Raw genomic sequence first — 21692 nt, 5'->3', positions numbered from 1 at the left:
AAACTCTTTAACCCAGTTTACTTAAAAGTAGGTTCAAAAGGTTGTGCCCACGGGTTTATGCCACTTTCTGCCATGGGCCTTTGGGGAGCACTTTGTTTTTTAATTTTCCTGGGCAAAACTTGGGGACACGAACAAACGTAAGTAAAATGAACCATCTTTACTTTCCTGGGTGTCTTACCTGTGGTGAGTGAAAAGGAGACTCAGAGCTGTATCGGTTTGACAATAACTGTCCTGTCCTGACATAATGAGTGGGTAGTCTCAGCTGACCATGAGAGCAGTGGACACGTCTGGATTTGGTGAGCGGTTAACAACACAACTGATCCCGTGGGATGGCTACCCATAACAATGACAGAGATGATTATTCATTTCCTAGTCAGCAAAAGTGCACAGTAAAAGCAAGATAATCAAGTATATTGGCAGTTATTACCTACTTGTACTTGGTGCTTAGTTTGTGCTTTTCTTGGTCAAAGTGCAGTTAAGCAGGTGTACCTTAGATACGGTGATCATATAAAACCAATTGCTGAATTTAATTATTTACATATAAGCTTGCTTTTTAGTGAGTCATAAAGCATTCTCACTATGGAATAAATTAAAAAAACTATGCTTGCAAGTACATCGACATCATGAACCAGGTTGTCATACTTTTATTGCTGTCAGAATCTTGTCCTTGTAAACAGTGCTGTCCTGTGTGTACATCTTAGGATTGGAAGTTAACCAAATGTTACCTCACTGAACATATTCTTTTCTGTTCCCCTTTAGCCTATCCCCCCTTAAATGTAAACATACATCTATAGACAATATTTCAAAATATGGGCATAGTTCTTTTCAAACTTCCTGCTTTTTGTTGGGCAAAGCATTTTGGGTGATATTCATATTGACCTTTTGGATGGTCTTGGTGCATCAAACCACATTAGTTTGGAATTAATCCACAGATTATCATTTCTGTGGAAACAAAAGAGAACCTCTTTTCCAAAGCATCATATCCTTAGACTCAAATTTTGAAGACAAAATACCTTTAAAGTATATATAATATACATAATCTTGACTCTGTATTTTCCATCTTTATGTGGTCCTTTTTTTTTTTTTACTCATTTAATCTTTTAATCTATGGCTGTCCGTACTCTGTCTTTTTAAGGACTTTGTTTTAGTTTTTAAAAAACAATTTGATTATTTTTCTAACTCTCTATATTCTTTTTCTTCTTTCTCCTAAGCCTATGTACATTTATCTAACACTGTGACCCATTTAGACATCTTTTTCTCTGAATTTGTCTTTATTGCATATCTGTAATCCTTTTATGATGAGAACCACTTTTTAAAAAGCTAAGCGACATTACTATAACTAAGGCTTCTTTGCCTGTTGGCTCTGCCCAGTCCAAGATGTTAGAGGATGTCCATTCATTGCCTCTGAGAGCCATTCTCTCTGCCCCAGATCCAGGGTCGGGTTGTAGCAGGTTGTACTCTGCTCAAAAACCCCATTTAAATCCTCCATAGCCGGACTTCCAGAAAGAGTCAGAGTTTGTGCTGGCAGCATGGCCCATGAAGCCATCATTTCAAAACTGTGCAGCTTTTTTTCTGCTACCACCAAATCAGTTAGACCTTTTTTAAAGGAGCTACAGCGTGCCGCCAGCAAGTAAAGCCTGTTTGGAAAAGACAAAACATGGCTAAATTTTGTTTTTTTTGGTGTTTCAATTTTTTTCCAAGCTTCTTCAGGTTTTTTATTTATTCTTTTTTTATTAAAAATTTATTTATTATGTATACCACATTCTGTCTCCATGTATGCCCACAGGCCAGAAGAGGGCACCAGATATTATTACAGATGGCTGTGAGCCACCATGTGTTTGCTGGGAATTGAACTCAGGACCTCTGGAAGAGCACCCAGTGCTCTTAACCGCTGAGTCATATCTCTAGCCTCCCTTCAGGTTTTATGTGGATTTAGGCTAGCACATGTTGGAGTGCCAATTTGTTGTAGGAAGGCTGCTTGTTCATTTCCCAGCAACCCAGACTCCCGAAATAACCAAACAGAAAACTATATTATTTGCAATACTGTTTGGCCAATAGCTTAAGAATGTTGCTAGCTACATCTAGAATTAACCTATTTCCATTGTTTTATATTTTACCATGAGGCTTGTAGCCTACCAGCAAGGTTCTGTTCAGTGTCCGTCTCTGATGGGGCTACATGACTTCTCTCTGACTCTACATTCTTTCTCCCAGCATTTAGTTTAGTTTTCCATGGCTTCTCTCTGACTCTACCTTCTTTCTCCCAGCATTCAGTTTAGTTTTCCCCACCTAGTTCTATTCTACCCTATCACGCCCAAGACTGTTTCTTTGTTAACCAATGGTATTCACAGCATAGAGAGGGGAATCCCACATCACCTGGTAAAATTTGATTATCTGCAAATGTATACATCTCTAATTAAAAATAAGAGCTGGCTTTGGAGTTGGACAATGACTATCCTTCTCTAAATCCAAGCATGTTCTTCAAAGGAAAATTCAGAATTTCTTTCCCATGTCAGGAAGGACAGAAAAAGGATTCTTCTCTTCATGCCCATTTGTCTATATCATATCTTTCATTGAATATATGTCTATATGAATAATGATTAAGTTTTCCACAAGGAACAGTAGATATTACTGCAGTAATCTTTGAAGCTTCTAGGAAAAAGATAGGGCCCCACAACAATGACTCCACCTGGTTGATATGACATCATGATGCTGATAGTAGTACTATGAGACAGAGTTTTGGGTACCAGCTGTGAAAATGGTGCACCTTCTTACAACATTCTGGCTAGAACTCCAGATGAGAACTTAAAAGAACAAATAAATAATAAAAAACCCTATTGACTACTTGGAAACCATTTGCAATTATGCAAAACAACAGTCTCAAAACTTAACCCTCATTTTACTTTTACAGGATCCCATAGAAAAGAACATTGTCCCCATGTCATCTGAAAGCAATTCTAGAAGACAATGTCCCCTCTCCCAACAAAGTTTGTCCTCACAGTTAGGGACATAATTTAGGGGATGATTATTACTAATATAGGGTTGGGGATTGGGATGGAAATTATGTAGACCCAGAGGGAAAAAAAAAGAGTAAAACTTGTATGGGATAATAGATTAAGTGTGAACTTACTCACATGAATAATAATAATAGTGAGTAATAGAGTGAATATTTGTGAGCTATTATTTATGGACAACTTACATTAGCATAGATTCTTATATATTGGTACAAGTCAAATCATATTTGTTATAGTGAATATGCTCCTAATTCTGTTTAGAATATTTGTACACATATGCAAAGTTATTTTGTCAGATTGTATGCATATGTTTCTACCTCTGTCTAAGACATTTTGTATATTAATATAATTTTAGGATATATTTATCATATTGCAATACACATTTTCTACCTCAGATCAAGATATTTATACATTGTTTACATTTTGAAGTCATTTCCTCCTTTACGGCACAGTTGCTTAAAGATTGTTTAATATTCTGATATGAAGTCTTAATCTTTTTTTTTTTAAATATTTATTTATTATGTATACAATATTCTGTCTGTGTGTATCTCTGAAGGCCAGAAGAGGGCACCAGACCTCATTACAGATGGTTGTGAGCCACCATGTGGTTGCTGGGAATTGAACTCAGGACCTTTGGAAGAGCAGGCAGTGCTCTTAACCACTGAGCCATCTCTCCAGCCCATGAAGTCTTAATCTTAAAGTTATATAGGTATTATAGGTCAATAATCATTCATGTTTGTTATCCTTGTAGTCAGACTAATTTGGTTCTTTAGATATATAGAGATTGTCGTCTGCATAGATAGGTAACCTTCAGCCACTTCAAAGATCTGTAGAACATAGCATTTATATTACTTAGGATTTTGTTGATGTGAGACACGATTCCTCCTGGCTGTGCCGATGTATTCCCAAGAGAGTGTTGAGCACCAAAGACACTCCACTTGGAATTTGTTTTCTTTTTGGCACAACTGGCCTTTTGGGCAAGGAAATGCTCTTTCCTTGACCACTGATTAAGTGCACAATGTCCAGACTTGACAAGCAGGATACAAGAAAAAACTGTCAAACATTGCCAAGACAGGGTAATATGGTTTTGAAAATTTTCCTGCCTCTGAAAATGGTCTGTCAGTTACTCTAGGTCTTAGCCAAAGTTGGTTGCTTCAACATTACAAATGAGACTTTGGGTGATTGATCATGCAGCCAGTTGTTTCTGTCATCTACTTCATATGTTTGAAGCTGCTTGATTGCACTTGATTCTTGCCTACTCAAGTGTAATGAAGAGGTGAGCAGGTCTGCTTTTTGTCCTGCCCGGCTCCCGCATGGTTAGCTTTACACCCAAAATAACAACACACAAATTATATTTATTTAAACACTGCCTGGCCCATTAGTTCTAGCCTCTTATTGGCTAATTCTCACATCTTGATTAACCCATTTCTATTAATGTGTGTAGCACCACGACGCGGTGGCTTACCGGGAAGATTCTAACCTGCGTCCATCTCAGAGAGGAGGGCTATGGCATCTGACTCACTTCCCTTCTTCCAGCATTCTGTTCTGTCTACTCCATCCACCTAAGGGCTGGCCTATCAAAAGGCCAAGGCAGTTTCTTTATTAACCAATGAAAGTAACACATAGACAGATGACCCTCCTACATCACTCAAGTAATATTCTCTCCCTTCTCAGGCCTTCAATGGGGTTGAAGATAGTTGTAGTTACCATCATCTTATAATCTAGGCAAGCCATTTCCAATACAAGAATTAGACTCCTTAGGATAAACTGTTTATTAAAACATTTAGCATGTTCCTTGCTTAATATAGTTTATGCTGGTTGTAATTGTAATCTTATACTTGTTATCTGTTCCTAGTGTATATAGTTTTGTATTGGGTTTATAACTCTCTTATTTAAACAAAAGGGGGAGGTGCTATGAGAACTCCTTCAGTGCCTTCAGCTAATAGCCTTTACGATAACAGCCCACTTGGGTGTGGTCTCTTATACTATAAATGCAGTGGTAAAGCATGCACTTGCTCTCTTGCTTCTGGCACTCACTCTCTCGCTTCCAGCTCTCGCTTCTGCTGCTAGACTCTGTTCCTGTTTCCCCCTTGTGCAGAGGACTGTGATCTAGGACAGTGATCCATGAGTCTCCCCTAAATAAATAACCCTTTATTATACATAATTCTGAACTAGTGTGGGGGTGATTTTGTATCTTCCACCATCACATGTGTCTACTCTGAGATTACACTGCAAGGCCATACTCACCCCACTACTCTCTGTAGCTTGGAGCCTGTCCTGGAACTAGCTCTGTAGACCAGGCTGTCCTTGCCGTCTACGAGTCAGTTCTCTCCCTCTACCATGTGGGTTTCTGGGATCAAACTCAGGTCATTGGTCTTGGTGCCTTTATATCTCGATTACTGTTTTTCTAAATGGACACCAACTTCTTAGCTTTTGCTAGGGTTTAATTACAACCTGTTTCATGCTGGAAAAGTTAAGTTTTTCATAATAATAAATTTTGACTTTCAAAATATCATTTTAGTTTGATTTTTTTTTAAATACTTGGTTTCTCTGTGTAGCCCTGCCTCTTCTGGAACTAAATCTGTAGACCAGGCTGGTCTCAAACTTAGAGAAACACCTTTCTCTGCCTCCTGAGTATTGGCATTAAAGACATGCACCACCACTGCCTAACCTAAGATATGTTTTTAAAATTAATATTTAGCGAAATAAAAAATATCAAAAGAGTAAGAAAACCTGAAAAACGAACAAACCTTTTCTTTTACTGTTTCAAAAGCTATGTCATTTTAGCACCCAAAGTCTTCTAGGCTGGAGCATCTGAAAATGTTGTAATTCAAGCCCATGGCTACACCGAAGCATTTGATGCAACAATCTCTATAAGAAGTTATCCTGATAAAAAAGTGACCTACTCTTCAGGCTGTATTAATTTATCTCCAGAAAATAAATTCCAAAACTCAACACTATTAACAATATGTACTTATTCCTTGTTTTCTTAACATGTTTTTTGGTAAAATTTATGCAAAGGTTGATCCTTGGTAAAACTGTAGTCATTACTGTCACTCCATAGCTGTGTGGTTGTGAGATGGTAACGGGGGAGTGATGAGTGAAACACCAAACTCTGTGCAGAAAATTACGTTTGTTTTTGAGCCAAGTATCCCATGCCTACATCCTTAAAAATAAACTATTCTCTGCGACAACGTTTGGAGATGAACAGGAAATTCATCTGTGCACAGTGACAGAAAACATGCAATAGTTGGCTTCTGAGTCTGGCTTCTTTCACTTTCTATGGAGACCTCCCACTGCATCCATTTCCCAGAAATTTTGTCCTTTGTGGATGTGCATTGCATTTGCTGTATCCACTTAGCTGTTGATGAACAAGCAGACTGTCTCCATAGCTTGGGAGTCATATTAGTGCAATGATGAGAATGGATGTGCAAGCATTTCTTACAACGTTGGTTTTTATCCCTCCTGGTAGATACCCAAGTACTGCAGCTGGGCCAGAGGTAACTCTATTTTTAGAAACTTCCTCACTGATTTTCCTGGTTCCTGCACAAGCTTTCACTCCCTGTAGCAATGCATAAGGGTTCACTTTCCCTACATGTTCCCCAGCATTCTTGGTTTCACCTCTAGTTTCTATCTATCTATCTATCTATCTATCTATCTATCTATCTATCTGTCATCCATGCATCCATTTACCAATCAAACAATCAATCAATCATCATCATCCTCAGCTAGCTTCGCTGAGAGCTTATGAATCTTGTTCTGTCTTTAAGCATAATGTTAATTTCATCACATGACTGTGTCTTTGGTGTGATTGGGAACGTGACATGAGTGCAGGTGCCCATTGAGTTCAGAGGGTCAGATCCCAAGGGTTACAGATGGTTAAAACTGAGAAACATTGCTTGGAATCAATTTTAATCAGAAATAGGGACTGTTTCATTAGTGTTCTTGAGAATAAAGATCTAATCTCTATTAAAAAAAGGTTTTCCAATTACTTGGTTTATGAAAATTTAGAGTTAATTCCACAAACTATTATTTTCTCTGACCACTCTATTATGACACATGGCAGCCACTAACCACATTTGCCTTTAAATGCAAATCAATTAAATGAAGCTGATGTAATACTTCAGCTCCTCACTGGCACTAGCTGTTTAAGTGCTAGAGTTACCACAGGAAATCCCACTGAGCCATGCTTTCATGGTCAGATCAGGAGCTGAGGAGCATGGAGGAATATTTTGTCATAATCATGTCTTTGAGTTGATGATCAAATCAATTTAAACTGTTTTATACTATTGATGATTGCTCTTTGTAGCTATTCATTTTTTTGTATTCAATGAATCCCAACTGTAGTTTCCTCTCTCTATTCTCCTCCAACCCCTGCTCCACAACCTTCCCTTTCCCCCAAATCCATCCTCCTCCATTTCTCTTCAGAAAAGAGCAGGACGACCAGGGAGATCCACTGAACATGGCAGAGCAAGATTGGAAAAGACTGGGGACAACCTCTCATACTAAGGCTGGGCAAGGCCACCTACTAGGAGGAAAAGGGTCCCAAGTGCAGGCAAAAGAGACAGAGGCACCCTTACTCCCCCTGGAGACCTACAAACATCAAGATGACAACCGTGATAGAAGCTCTAGTTTGTTTTTCAAAGTAGAGAAAGAACTCAGATGTCTATAATTCATCTCACCACAGAAATCCTAGATTTTTACTGTTTTCAAATCTTTGTAATAATCTCTTAGCATTTGATTTCAGTGATTAACTTTACCCCATGTTTCCAAACCCTTAGTTCTCAGAGAAATGCCCTTTCTTTGACTGCCCATGTTAACATATTCAGTGCCCATATCATTGAATATACAGGTGGTGATGGTAATCACATACCCAAACTGGAGAGGGTACATCTGTGCTGTGGGCACAGAAGCATGTGGTGTGATGTTGAGTGTGCAGGCCATCGGCCAGAGTTTTGCACAGAGAGAATGGAGAAAACAATCCATCCAGAAGCCAATAAAGTGAAGGTTTCTCAATGTTCCTACAATAGCAGTTCTGTACAGCATGTCTGAGGTTGAGGGTCCCAAAGTGATTTCCAAATACTTAATGCTAGCATTTTATTACAATGTCAGACTATGAAGGGATTTTGGCAAAACTAATTTATTTTTATTGTTCCTACCGTGGTTTTAGTAAGTTTTGTTGTTTGGTTATGTTTATAAGACAGATTCTTACCGTGTAGTCCTGGAGAGACTTGAAAACAAGATCTTCGTGCCTCAGTTTCTGTAGTGCTATACTGTGCTTTTATTTATTTATTTATTTTTTGCTTATTTATTATTTTTCAGACAAGGCTTGGAAAGGAACAACTTAGAGTAAGTGAGAATGTTGCTACCTTCTTAAATATTGTCAGAACTGTTGATCTGACTCCAACAAGACAATTTGACATTCAAGATAGTAATCTTTGCCTGTAACAATATTCTAATAGCTTTGTCTGGTCTGAAAATAGCTATGCAGACCAGGATGGACTTGAACTGGCAGAGATCTGCCTTCCTCTGCCTCCTAAATGCTTGGATTAAAGACATGCACCACTACAACAGGCTCATTATTATTCATTACAATTTCCCGTTAATGGGTATTTTGCCTATATGTGTATTTGGACACCACAGCATGCAATAACAAAGGAGAGAAGAAGTAGGATTCCTGGAACTGGAGTCAGGTGATTTGAGCTGCCACGTGGGTGCTGGGAACTGAACCTTTGTCCTTTGCAAGAGCTACCAGTGCTCTTAACTCCTGAGCCCTGTCTCCAGCGTTTGCAATGCACAAGCTCAATTTTGCAGCCAGGTGGTGGTGACACACGCCTTTAAACCCAGCACTCGGGAGACAGAAGCAGGTGAATCTCTGTGAGGTCAAGGTCAGCCTGGTCTACAGGAATTAGTTCCAGGACGTCTCCAAAGCTTCAGAGAAACCCTGTCTCAAACAAACAAAAACCAAGCCAAATAAACAAACAAAAAGCACTAACAAGCTCGGTTTGGTCTTACAGTTTGCAGTGGTTTTGTCTCTACAAGGTCAGCACGCTTTAGGACTTCACAATCACACTTTCACACTGTCATGTTTGTTTGTTGTTTTTCAGATTCAGGACAAACAGTTGTCTCAAGGACAAAGCTCATTTTCATATGTGTATTTGGAAGTCGTGTCAAAGCATTTTCCAAAATCAGAAAAACGGCCAATCCTCTATGACAATGGCTCTCTCTTCGTCCACACTAACAAGCCTGTGTACACTCCGCAGCAGCACGGTAGAGTATCTAATGCTTATTCCAAGGGAGAATGACATGAAGATGTGGAACTTTGAACATCTGAAATTGAGTGTAGACCAGTTTCTACCTAACTCAAGAGAAACTCAGATACTCATGACTTTTATATTTTCACATAGCATTTTCACTTGTAATTAATAATGGAATTAGTAAATTAATAACATAACCAATGATTACTTTATCTTTCCTGTCAGAGAATTTATCCACCAAAAATAGAGAAGACATGATTGCAAATACAATTTTGGCACTGAGAAATAATTTATCTTAAGATCTTCTTTGTAAAACAGATCAGTAGCTAGTCTCAAAGATGGAAAAAGCATCTGACCTCTGGCAGAGACTAACGTACATCACAGAGGTGCCCAAGTGCTGATTGTCCACAGCGACTCACCTAGGAAACTTTCTGTTATGTATGGTTTCATATTTATAGTTTTCCTGTTGAGGGGAATGGCAGGAAAGACACTGTGACTATGGAAAATCTACATTTCCAACTAAGAACTGAAAATAAGACATAGGAAAAGTTAACATTGCTCGCAAAACCTTCTGCCTTTCCTCCTGCCCTTTGCCATCTGTGGACAATGAGAGATGCATTTATGGAAGATGTACATTGCAGGAAGAAGCAGAAATATTTTTCATTCATGGTACTTTGGGGGACAGATTGACAGAGACAAGAGGGACCACCATGTTTTGTTTTGGTGTTTACTTTGTGCACAGAAGAGCCTTCTAATTTTGGTGGATGCTGGTGATGTAGATGTTGAGGTGAATGGACTCCGTCTTCGTGGAGTTACACAGTACGGGCCAAGAGTCAAAATGGTGTAGGGCTTAGGGCACTATTACTGTTTTAGTGTGGGGACCAAGACTTGGCTATGACTTGAGTTGAAAACCCTCAAAGACTGAAAATGTGTCACTGTGCCCCTGCAGAGTCAATAGCTCTACCAGTATGTTCAGCCCAGAAGCAGACAGTGCAGCTTAGCAACCACATTTCTGAGCTCGGGTAGGCCCCCTGCTCCTCCAGATCTTTGGGTCTTCTGCCTCCTGTTCCATAGCTCTCCCTGATCTCAGGTCTGGGGCTGTGTTTAGTTGTACTGTTTGGTGCTGGGCACCCATGGTCACGCACTCTCTGTATTTGGAGCAGTTGTGAATCTGTGTAGACGACACACAACCCACGTGGGGGAGATTTTAAAGGCCTCCTACACACAAGAACAGCTATGGACAGTCAGTGGCTTCTCAGAGAGGGAGGCTTGGTTTTTTACAGGTAGGAGCCTCCACAGCTGATCCAATCCTGAACAGTCCACACTAAGCACATGCACATAGGAACAACACTAAATAAACACGTGTGTATGTGTGTGTAAATATTACAATAACAAGCTTGCAATTATCTACTAATGCATGTAATTTCAAAAAAATAAAGACTAAGTTAAAAGATATTGAGCAAAAAAAGACAAGGAACATATTATAAGGTATCAGATTCAAATTATAAAGATTAAAATGACAAAAACAGAGAAGAAAATACATGAAATATTCCCCTAATTTTTTCTGTGAACCAGTTTTTTTTTGTTGTTGAGAAAATAGGGTTTGTCTGTGTAAAAACCCTGTCTGTCCTAGAAATCACTTGGTAGTAGATCAGGCTGACCTTGAACTCATGAAGATCCTCACGCCTTTGGCTCTCCTGTTCTGGAATTTAATGTATTTGCCGCTGCCTGTCTCTGTGTACCTACTTCCAAAGTGAATGAAAGAAGAAGAAATTAAGCATGAATCAGCTATGAGACCCACAGCATTTAAGGAGTGGAGGATCTCACAGGGCTTGGTGGTTTGTGTCCATGACCCCACCAGGGAGGCTGATGAGAGGGTGTTATAAATCACAGGCTAGCCTGGGCTACATAGCAGGGACACAAAGAGACGTGTTTCCAGACAGAGTGCTTACCTAGGATGTGCAAGGACCAGCAGTTCTGCAATGTCACCTCTATTTTTTTTTAATGAGAAGAGAACAATCACAGGACCTGGGGCAACAATTACAACACAATCACACGATCACAGCATATTACAGGAAGAGCTAATTTGGACCCTTGCTATTTTTTATAAGCAGGAGTGTGTATGCTATCTGAATCAAACACCTGTCTGCCCTTCAACACTCCAGCCCTAATATAAGGCAATATTGTATGTTTTCATACAACCTACAGCTGAGCTCACTCTTTTGTTGTTATGAAATTCCCAATAAATGGAGGACTAAGTACAGAAATAACTAATTTTATACTATTCACATGTTTCCAGCAAGTTGAACATAGTATTTTCATAAGTTAACTTTCCTATTCACTATAAGTAAATTTCAAGGACTTATGTTAAAATGAAAGAATCTTTAGCAATATGTATTTTTACCAACAACTTTCTCTTGAATATGAGTTTTTATCTAGGGGCTATATTTGGTTTTAACAAGATTTATCTCAATGAAAATGTTTTTGTTTTTTTTTTCGAGACAGGGTTTCTCCGTAGCTTTTGGTTCCTGTCCTGGAACTAGCTCTTGTAGACCAGGCTGGCCTCGAACTCACAGAGATCCACCTGCCTCTGCCTCCCGAGTGTTGGGATTAAAGGCGTGCGCCACCACCGCCCGGCTAATGAAAATGTTTTTAAAATATATTATTAATCTTTGACAATGTCTCTCACTGTATCTTAAATAATTTTCACCCTGATAATGTTTGTTTCAAAAATTAGAATAGTCCTTACTCAATAAGGTTTTTGATGATATCACTTCTTCTGCAGTAAAGGTTGGCGTCCTTTCACTGGGAGTTGCCTTGGAGCCAGTTACACGGGAAACTGTCTTAACTTTCATAGTAAGTATGTGCTTAGTCCCATGATGCTTCCCTCACAGACAGATGCACGGAGCAGGGCTGTTCCCGTGCAAGAGCTTTCTGGTCACATGAACAAACTCTTCCTGAGTTCCTGCTTGAAGTTCTGCTTCTCCATCCAGAGTTGAAGCAGGGCAGCTCCTCCCTGCACAGCGTCGTCTCCTTACAGCCCTGGCCTCCAGCACTGTGGCCAAGATAAATCTCTAGTCTTCCAAAATTACCTGGTTACAGGTATTACTTTATAACAACGAAAAATGACATAAGGCGGACACGTTTTCTTATTTGTCTAAAGGACCCTGAGGATCAGAAGTTGACAAGGTCCAAGGAAACAATCTTACTGGAGCTGTGTGTTTTCCTGACTCCCAGATTCCTTCTAATCCCAAGTATGTAAAAGTGTTTGTTAATAAGTTGTTTTAAGGAAAAAAAAAATGACCTGGAACTTTTGTTTGTGGGGCAGAGGAAAGGTTAAGTGAGCATCTGCTCTGAGCAAGGACAGCACACATGTGGCTATGTGAAGCCTTCCAAAGGATGGTAGAAGTTAGGGCCACTTCTCAGCAGAACAGAAATGAATCCCAGATACCACAGCACTGCCCAGCAGACCAGGAGTCTCGGATTATCAGCACACCTTGAAAAGAGAATCCCTTAGATGTAGGTATTACCAGCCAGCCTCAGCAGAGAGCAAAACCCTGTTTTAGTAAATAAATACACAGATACACACACACACACACACACACACACACACACACACACACACACACAGAGAGAGAGAGAGAGAGAGAGAGAGAGTTCCCAAAATTTTCCACCCATTCTTTTTATAGAGAGAGCAATCAATTTAGAGAGAAAACAATCTTCAGTTGTCTTTTTTGCCTTTTCATCCTAACAGAGTGTCCATATCTGGGAAGAGGGCATTAGGTTATGGTCTATTCAGAGAGCACGTAAGCCTAGCAGGTGCAGAGATTTATTCAAAACGTGTGTGTGTGTGTGTGTGTGTGTGTGTGTTGTGTTTGTAGGAAAATTTGTATATTTGGGTTCATATACAAAGGATTTAAGGCCATGCTCATACAGAGGTTTATAAAATACATGTTTAATGAGCACTGCTTGTGTGTGGAACTCACAATAAGAGAGCAAGCTGCCAAATAGAAGTCAAGTGCTCACAATCCCTGTTCTCAAGGAACATAGAGCACAATGTCTATGACAAGGGCAGCTATACTGTACTGCTCTATACTGTACTATACTATACTGTACTATACTGTACTGTACTATACTGTACTGTTCTTTATGGTACTGTACTATACTATACCATACCATACTGTACTGTACTATACTATCATATACTACACTCTACTATGCTATACTGTACTGTACTATACTGTACTGTTCTTTATGGTACTCTACTGTTCTTTATGGTACTGTACTATACTATACCATACCATACTGTACTGTACTATTATATACTACACTGTACTATGCTATACTATACTGTACTACATTATACTGTACTATGCTATACTATACTGTACTATAGTGTACTGTACTATACTATAGTTTACTAAACTATAGTGTACTATACTATATTGTACTATACTATAGTACTATACTATTCTATACTATACTGTGTGGTTCTATACTATACTGTACTACACTATACATAGCTACTGCAGACATTTCCAGTAGAAATACTTTAGAGTCACTTGTCCTGCGTCCTCTCTAAGGGAAATTGTATTTGGCTCATTTTGAAAACATATTCTGAAAATCGTAGACTGAAGTTGGGAGGTTGAAATAATCTGGATGATTTAAAATTATACAGTTTCTTAAAATGCCATAGGCTCCCTAGTGCAGAATCAAGTCTGCTATGTTATGATTCTGATTTCACAGATGTCACCTCGTGCCAGCTGTCCACGGCAGATCACTGGAATCCATCAGACTCCACTCTCCCGTCTTAGCAGCTTGGTGTCTGTTGTCCTCTATGCACAGAACACATTCTCCTTCATAGTTCTCTTCTCTGGGACATGGGAAAATCACACTTTGTACAAATGCCATCCCTGGATATGATGTAATGTCCTCTTCACTCTCCACCTCCTTGTCCTGTGTATTTTCTTTCTTCTCCATTCATTGTTTGTTTATCACCCCCTCTTCATCTTACACCACAGGCTCCTTAAGATCAAGGCCCTTGTCCATAGTGTTCATTTTAGCTCAGCAATTCAGCATCCTCGGTCCTCGGTAAATACCTGTTGAGCAAGGACAATAGTCATGACAACCGTGCTATCTCCTCCATTGATCGCTTCCCCTATCTGCATGGTAGATACACTTTTTTTCTCTCCCCAGTGATGTGTGTAACTTGTATAAATCAAACCTGCTCGAAAAACATGTTAGAATCTGAACTGGTATGGATTGTTTGCTATAAAGTCTGTGGTTCTTCTGTCTTGATCTTTTTTAAATCTCAGTGTAGTACTCACTGACTTTTCCTTTGCTTGTTTGGTTTTGGTTATTGGCTTTTGATCTTTAAAGAAAGGGTTTCTCTGTGTAGGCCTGGCTGGCTTCTGTAGCTGTCTACATAGCACTTCAACTTGAACTCAGAGATCCACCTCCCAAGTCCTTGAATTAAAGGCATGAGCTACCACTGCCCAACCTTACTAAATTTTTTGGATGAAGCTTGTTGGACAGGTTGTTTTATTCTTTAAAACAAGCCATGCTTTGTTTTCAAATATAATTTTGCTTAGATGAGGTGTGATTTACATCACTGGCATGCCATCTTTCCAGACACATTATTATCAATTTTGATACTATGTTGTGAATTTAACATAAAATTCTGGATTAATTAAATTCTGAAATTGTCATCAGTTGTCCAAAGAAAATTGTGATATTTAAGCAAAATATGTAGGAAAACAATACTATCTATAAAACTAATTGTTAAACAATTTATTTTATTTTTGAAATGTTCAGTTATGTCTATTTTTTGTGGAAATATCTTTCCTCCAAACTTTTACTTAGGGTATGTGTCTGAGTGTGTGTGTGTGTGTGTGTGTGTCTGAGTGTGTGTGTGTGAGTTGTCACACACACACATATTCTTATCTCTTCAAAACAGAAATTACTAGAGTTTCTCTTGATAAATTAAAACTCTTTGTTGCCCTCCATAATTTCAGATACGGTAGATGGACGATTCAGGCTAAATATAGAGAAGATGTTTCTACCAACGGAACGACACACTTTGACGTCAAAGAACACAGTAATTTTCAATCTAAGACTCATTTATAGAATGTTAGTTTTGTACCAGTAATTCTTTTCAGTAATGTAACTGATGAAAACTGCTCCCAAGTGGGGATGAGGTCCTGAGCCAGGATTATGGGAAGTCCTGGTTGGGTATCCGGTCAGGGAGTCAGTTCTTGTCAGAGGTTGTTAGAGGGCCGCAATGATGTGGAAGAGAATACCGTCATGGGGCTGTTTTAGAAAGATTTTTGTGACTTCCTCACCCCCTTCTCTCACAGATAAAGCCTTCAAAATAAGTCTCATGCCAATAAGTAATCGGCCGCACAAACTGAAAATTCAAGGTACTCTAATGCTTTGGTGACTGTTCGGGAGTCTGAGGTCAGCTTGCCTGTTATTCCCGAGGAATCCAGCCAGCCCTTGTGGATTCATGTTCATCATAACAGAAGTGTTAAGTCCCCAGGGGAGCTTGGCTCATGGAGGATCTTTCTAGGCTTACGATTTTAGGAAAAATAAACAATTAGCAATAAGTCAAATAGTTAAGTCAACAAACGATTAAGTTGACAAGAATATTACGGGTCGTATTACAGGGAAAGACCTATTTTTAAGTAATATAACAACAGTGTAACACTGACCACTCTTCCCTCACTCAATTCTCCTGCTCACAGATGAAGCCCAAGGTGTGAGTCTCCAGCCAACAAATTCCCTGGAACGGAAAATAAGAGAACAAGGTAGACCAAAAGTTGTATAGCACTGCGGTTATTGCATTCAAGACCAGAGCAGAAGACACGGGGTTTTCCTAATTGCAATGCAACGGGTGGGGAAAAGATGCTCGTGGAGGTTTAGTTCACCCCTCTAATGATCCTTCACGCAAACTCAGGATTTCATTGGCCAGATCCTTACCACGAACAAAGCAGTTCTTTATTATTTCCTCGCCAAAACTATCTAAAATGTTTGTTTTCCCCGAGTATCTGGTGAGGGAGTCCTTTGATGGTAGAGAAATTGACGCTTGAGATCTCTTCGACTGTTGATGGTAAGGGCAGGCGTATTGACATCGTTTCAGCTGCTACATACAAACATCCGGTGGTAAAGAAGTGTTGTTATGACGGAGCCAGTCATAGTGAGCATGAAACCTGTGAGCAGCGAGCAGACCATGTGAAAATAGGCCCACGCTGTGTCCAAGCCCTCAATGCTGCACCATGGCAACCGAGATCAGAACTAATGACTTCTTTAAAATTCGACTCATTCAATTGGACCGTGGTAGGTATTGTATTTTCTATCGGAACCTTCCGAAGTCTGGGTAACTGTGTAAATGAACTTCTCCAAGAAAAGCAGTTTTCATGTCCTACTTACAATTAGAGTTGAAAGGCGGATACCTTGCAATGCCCAGAAGGAAACCCTGTTGTGTATTTTGGGAACTGGAAACAAGATAGCACCCTCAGAGAACTCTAGTTCAGAGCAAAGACTCAGTGGCATGAAGGCCAGCTCACTACGCAGACTCGAAGGAGTGTTCGTTCCAAGTCTCTCATGAGAACCTGAGATTGAGAATCCCCAGTCGATAAAATGCAATGATTCTGTCACATTACAGTCAGCAAAAGATGAAATCTTAGATCAGTAAATCTCTCAGGATTAAAGCACATTCTTAATGTTTCCAAAACTTACGGACTCTCATTCATATATTTTATTTAAGGAACATAGTGGAGTCCAGAGGTGCAGGTGCAGTCCTTTAATCCCAGCACTGAGGAGGTGGAGACAAGCGGATCTCCATGAGTTCCACGCCAGCCTGATCTGCAGAGTCAACTTGAGAACTGTCTCCAAATCAACAGTGAAATCATGTCTTAAAAAAATAAATTAATTAAATAAAAATAAAATAAAAGAAAACAACCAGAAAGAAACCTTATTTTACTTTTAGCATTTTTCCTTTTCAATTATATCTTTATTTGGGAGATTATGGTCATTAATATTCCTTAATGTAAATGGACTCAACTCATCTATACAAAGGCACAGGCTAACAGATTGGATATGAAAACAGAATCCATCCTTCTTCTGCATACAAGAAACGCATCTCAACCTCAAAGACAGACATTGTCTCAGAGCAAAGGGTTGGGGAAAAACTATACCAATCAAATGGACCTAAGAAACAAGTGGGTGTAGCTATCCTAATACCTAACAAAATAGACTTCAAGCTAAAATCAGTCAAAAGAGACAAAGAAGGTCATTTTATATTTGTCACAGGAAAAATCCATCATTAGGAAATGTCAATACTGAACATCTATGTCCCTAACACAAGGGCACCCTCATATGTCAAAGAAACACATCTAAATCTTAAATCATACATCAAACCCCACACACTAATAGTGGGAGACGTCAACACTTTCCTATCACTACTGGACAGGTCAATCAGGGACATAACAACAGACACGGAGGAAATACAGAGCATCATCAGATCATATTTCGAAAACCTCTTCTCCACAAAATTGGAAAACTTAAAGGAAGTGGACAACTTTCTGGATGAATATCACTTACCAAAATTAAATCAGGACCAGAGAAGCAAATTAACTGCTGAAGAAATAGAAACAGTCATCAAAAATCTCCCAACCAAAAAAAAAAAAAAAAAAAAAAAGCCCAGGACAGATGGTTTCAGCTCAGAATTCTACAAGACTTTCAAAGAAGAACTAATACCAATACTCCTCAAATTATCGCACACAATAGAAACAGAAGGAACATTTTCAAACTCTTTTTATGAAGCTACAATTACACTGATACCCAAACCACAGAAAGACATTACTAAAAAAGAGAATTACAGACCAATCTCACTCCTGAACAGTGATGCAAAAATACTAAAAAAAAATATTGCCAAATTGAATCCAAGAACATATCAGAACCATCATCCACCATGATCAAGTCAGCTTCATCCCATAGATGCAAGGATGATTCAACATACAAAAATCTGTCAAAGTAATCCACCATATAAACAAGCTGAAAAATAAAAAACCTCATGATCATCTCATTAGATGCTGAAAAGGCTTTTGACAAAATACAACATTCCTTCATGATAAAGGTCTTGAAGAGAGCAGCGATACAAAGAACATACCTAAACATAATTAAGGTAATATACAGCAAGCCAACAGCCAACATAAAACTAAATGGAGAGAAACTCCAGAGATTCCACTGAAACAGGGACATGAAAAAGTTGTCCATTCTCTCCATATCCATTCAATATAGTTCTTTGGGTCCTAGCTAAAGCAATAAAACACCAAAAGGAGATCAAGGGGATACAAATTGGAAAAGAAGAAGTCAAACTCTCACTGTTTGTTGATATGATAGTTTACATAAGTGATCCCAAAAATTCTAGCAAGGAATTTCTACAACTCATAATCACTTTCAGCAATGTAGCAGGAAACAAGATTAACTCAAAATAATCAGTAGCCCTCCTATACACAAATGATAAAAGGGCTGGGGAAGAAATCAGAGAATCTACATGTGGGACACTCACCCCTTATTCTCAAAGGGGCAAGAAGAAATTTCCTAGCAGAATGTTTTCCCAGGAAGATAGTGGCCTTCCTCTCTCCCGCCCAGGAGATTCCGAGCACAAGGTCACCTAGCTCAGCCCAGCCAGCCACCTGGTACAGGCTGATAAAGATGGCCTAACTCAAGAACAGTTGCCTTGCTCTAAAAACAAGGAAAAAGCTGACTTAACAGAATGGGAGGGAGCAAAAGTCCTTGTACCCTTGCCAAAGCATCTTCAAATATTCTCTTTGTAGTTATGCCTTTAAAAGCTTACCCCACAGAGGAGATACAACTCCTCTCTACCTTGTAACGGGGATGAGATGAGTTCCAAACATGTTTGTATTATGCTGATTAAACCTTACTTATTACAGTCTGGGCCTCTCTGGTGGTCTCTCTCTAGGGGTCATGATCTGGGCACAACACTACCCCCTTCACAGTAGCCACAAATAACATAAAATATCTCGGAGTAACTCTAACCAAACAAGTGGAAAACTTGTATGACAAGAACTTTGAAGAAAGAAATTGAAGAAGACACCAGAAAGTGGAAAGATCTTTCAAGTTCTTGGGTAGGCAGAATTAACATAGTAAAAATGGCAATCTTACCAAAAGCAATCTACAGATTCAACACAATGCCCATCAAAATCCCAGCAAAATTCTTCAATGAACTCGAAAGTGTTTCAGATTTCTAATGCACTTTTACAGTTTCCATCTGAGCCCATCATAGCTGTATAAAAGATTTAATTTCTCTAATTATTGTGTTGTGTTTGTATGTATAGGTATGTATACATGTATGTGTATGTGGTATACAATGTGTTCATGTAGGTGTGTGCACATACACAGATGGATGTGCAGTCACACGTGTGGATGAAGATATTGCATGTCCTCCTCAATTACTCCCCACTTTATCTTTTGAGACAGGATCTCTCACTGACCCTGGAGCTCCCTGATGTGGCTGAGTCACCTGGACAGTGACCTCCAGGGATCCTGTGTCCCTGCCTTTCCAGGGCTGGGAATGCAGATGTGCACTGCTGTGCCCACATCAGCATAAGTACTAGGAATCCAAATGCAGGTCCTTTGCTTGTACAGCAAACACTTTACCCATGGAGTGTCTCCCCGCTACTATTTTACCAGATGTAAAGAGGTCATTTAAAAGATATTAGGGATTATTTGGGTTCATAAAAGTCAAGTTTAGCTCTATAAACTTGTTTTCTCTGACTAATGTTCTTTAAAGTACAGCATGGTAATTTTCTATTTTAATTCAAATTCCCTGAATCTTTTACTTAGGAAATGAATTGGTGATCCTAAGAGAGGATACAGGAGCATAGAGTGGATTGGGGGCAACTGAAGTCTCCAAAAGATTCACCCTACTGTGTGTATAGAATCAAGAAAGCTACATCCTTGGAATTTCCTGACAAATTTCCAGGCATCTCCAATAAGAGTCTCTTCTCTAGTAATTTTACATTGCTTACAAAATCTCAGGGAGGGTCCTGTGAATCTGATTTCTGGGCCCAGTTTCATGGACTTCAAGCCTTGTGAGTTTCCTTTGGTACTGATTCTTAGGAACCTCCCACTCTTCTCCAGAATGATGAAACTCGGGGAAATGGCTACATTAAGCATCATCTTTGGCCATCAGGGAGATGAAAACCAAAACTACATAGAGCTTCCATTTCACCAGTCAGTGGTCACCATCAAGAACATTTTGGGGAGGGAGTGGAGGGACAGGGAATCAGTGCCAAGGTCTCTCAAAAACTAAGAATAGAACTGCCATGTGATCACCATACAAATCCCAGATGCGAACCCAAAACAGCAAAGTCAGCATGTGAGAGAGATTGCTGCAAGCCCAGGTGTGCTGCAGCAACATTAACAATAGTGGATTTCAGGGTTCAGTCTAAGTACCCAGCACTGGATGAAGGATAAAGAGAATGCAGTATATGAACACTTTTTTGACAGAGATTTCTGTCCCATTTGGTCCTATAGTATTCAGTCCCAAAGAAACAGAGAGAGGACTATATTAATCATAAACCAGTTGGCTTATTATCTCAGGCTTCTTATTAACTCTTACATTCCAAATGACCCCTTATTCTTGTTTGTGTTAGCCTCTTGGCTTGGTACCTTTTATCAGTGAGGCATTCTCATCTTGCATTTAATTTGGGGCATCATCATTCCAGGAACTAGAGTCCATGACCATCTCAGTGAGGAGCATGGCAGCAAGAAGGCAGACATGGCACTGGAGCAGTAGCTGAGAGTTCACATCTGATTCATAAGCACAAACCAGAGAGAGAGGGGGACAGAGTTAACTGGGAATGGCGTGGACTTTGAATCCTCAAGGCTTTTTCTTTAAAACCCCAATGACACACATCCTTCAACAAGGGTAAGCATAGCAGTGCACCCCTGTAATCCTAACCTCTAGGTTAGGCAGGGGAATGAGAAATTCAAGGCCTGCCTGGACCACATAGCCCATTCCAGGCCAACATGTTGGTCTTGATGACCTTACAGTAAACAATGGATTCTGTATCTAGATGGAGGGTGACCTTGTCTCTTTTAAGAGTTAATTTGCAGAGCCAGGTGTTGGTGGTGCACACCTTTAACCCTAGCACTTGGGAGGCAGAGGCAGGCAGATATCTGTGAATTAAAGGCCAGCCTGGTCTACAAGAGCTAGTTCCTGGGCAGGCTCCAAAGCTACAGAGAAACCCTCTTTCGAAACAAACAAACAAACAAGCAAGCAAAAACAAAACAATAATGAGACTTGAGGCTGCAGGATGGAGGGAGGGATGAAGAAAACAAAGGTACTTTCTCCTGAGGGAGGTTGTTTAGAGCCACTCTATGTCCCTTTTGATGT

At 39.6% G+C, this 21692-nt stretch overlaps 1 pseudogene; it reads left to right on the top strand.

Moving 5' to 3' along the window:
* The first annotated feature begins 72 nt into the window (after window positions 1–72).
* LOC121463006 lies at window positions 73–17405 on the top strand (annotated as a pseudogene).
* The last annotated feature ends 4287 nt before the right edge of the window (window positions 17406–21692 follow it).

The sequence above is a fragment of the Microtus oregoni genome, unplaced genomic scaffold (assembly GCF_018167655.1).
Source record: "Microtus oregoni isolate MIOR12 unplaced genomic scaffold, Mior012 000025F_ref0000491, whole genome shotgun sequence".
In the NCBI taxonomy this organism is placed as follows: domain Eukaryota; kingdom Metazoa; phylum Chordata; class Mammalia; order Rodentia; family Cricetidae; genus Microtus; species Microtus oregoni.
This window is presented reverse-complemented; position numbering and strand designations above follow the sequence as displayed.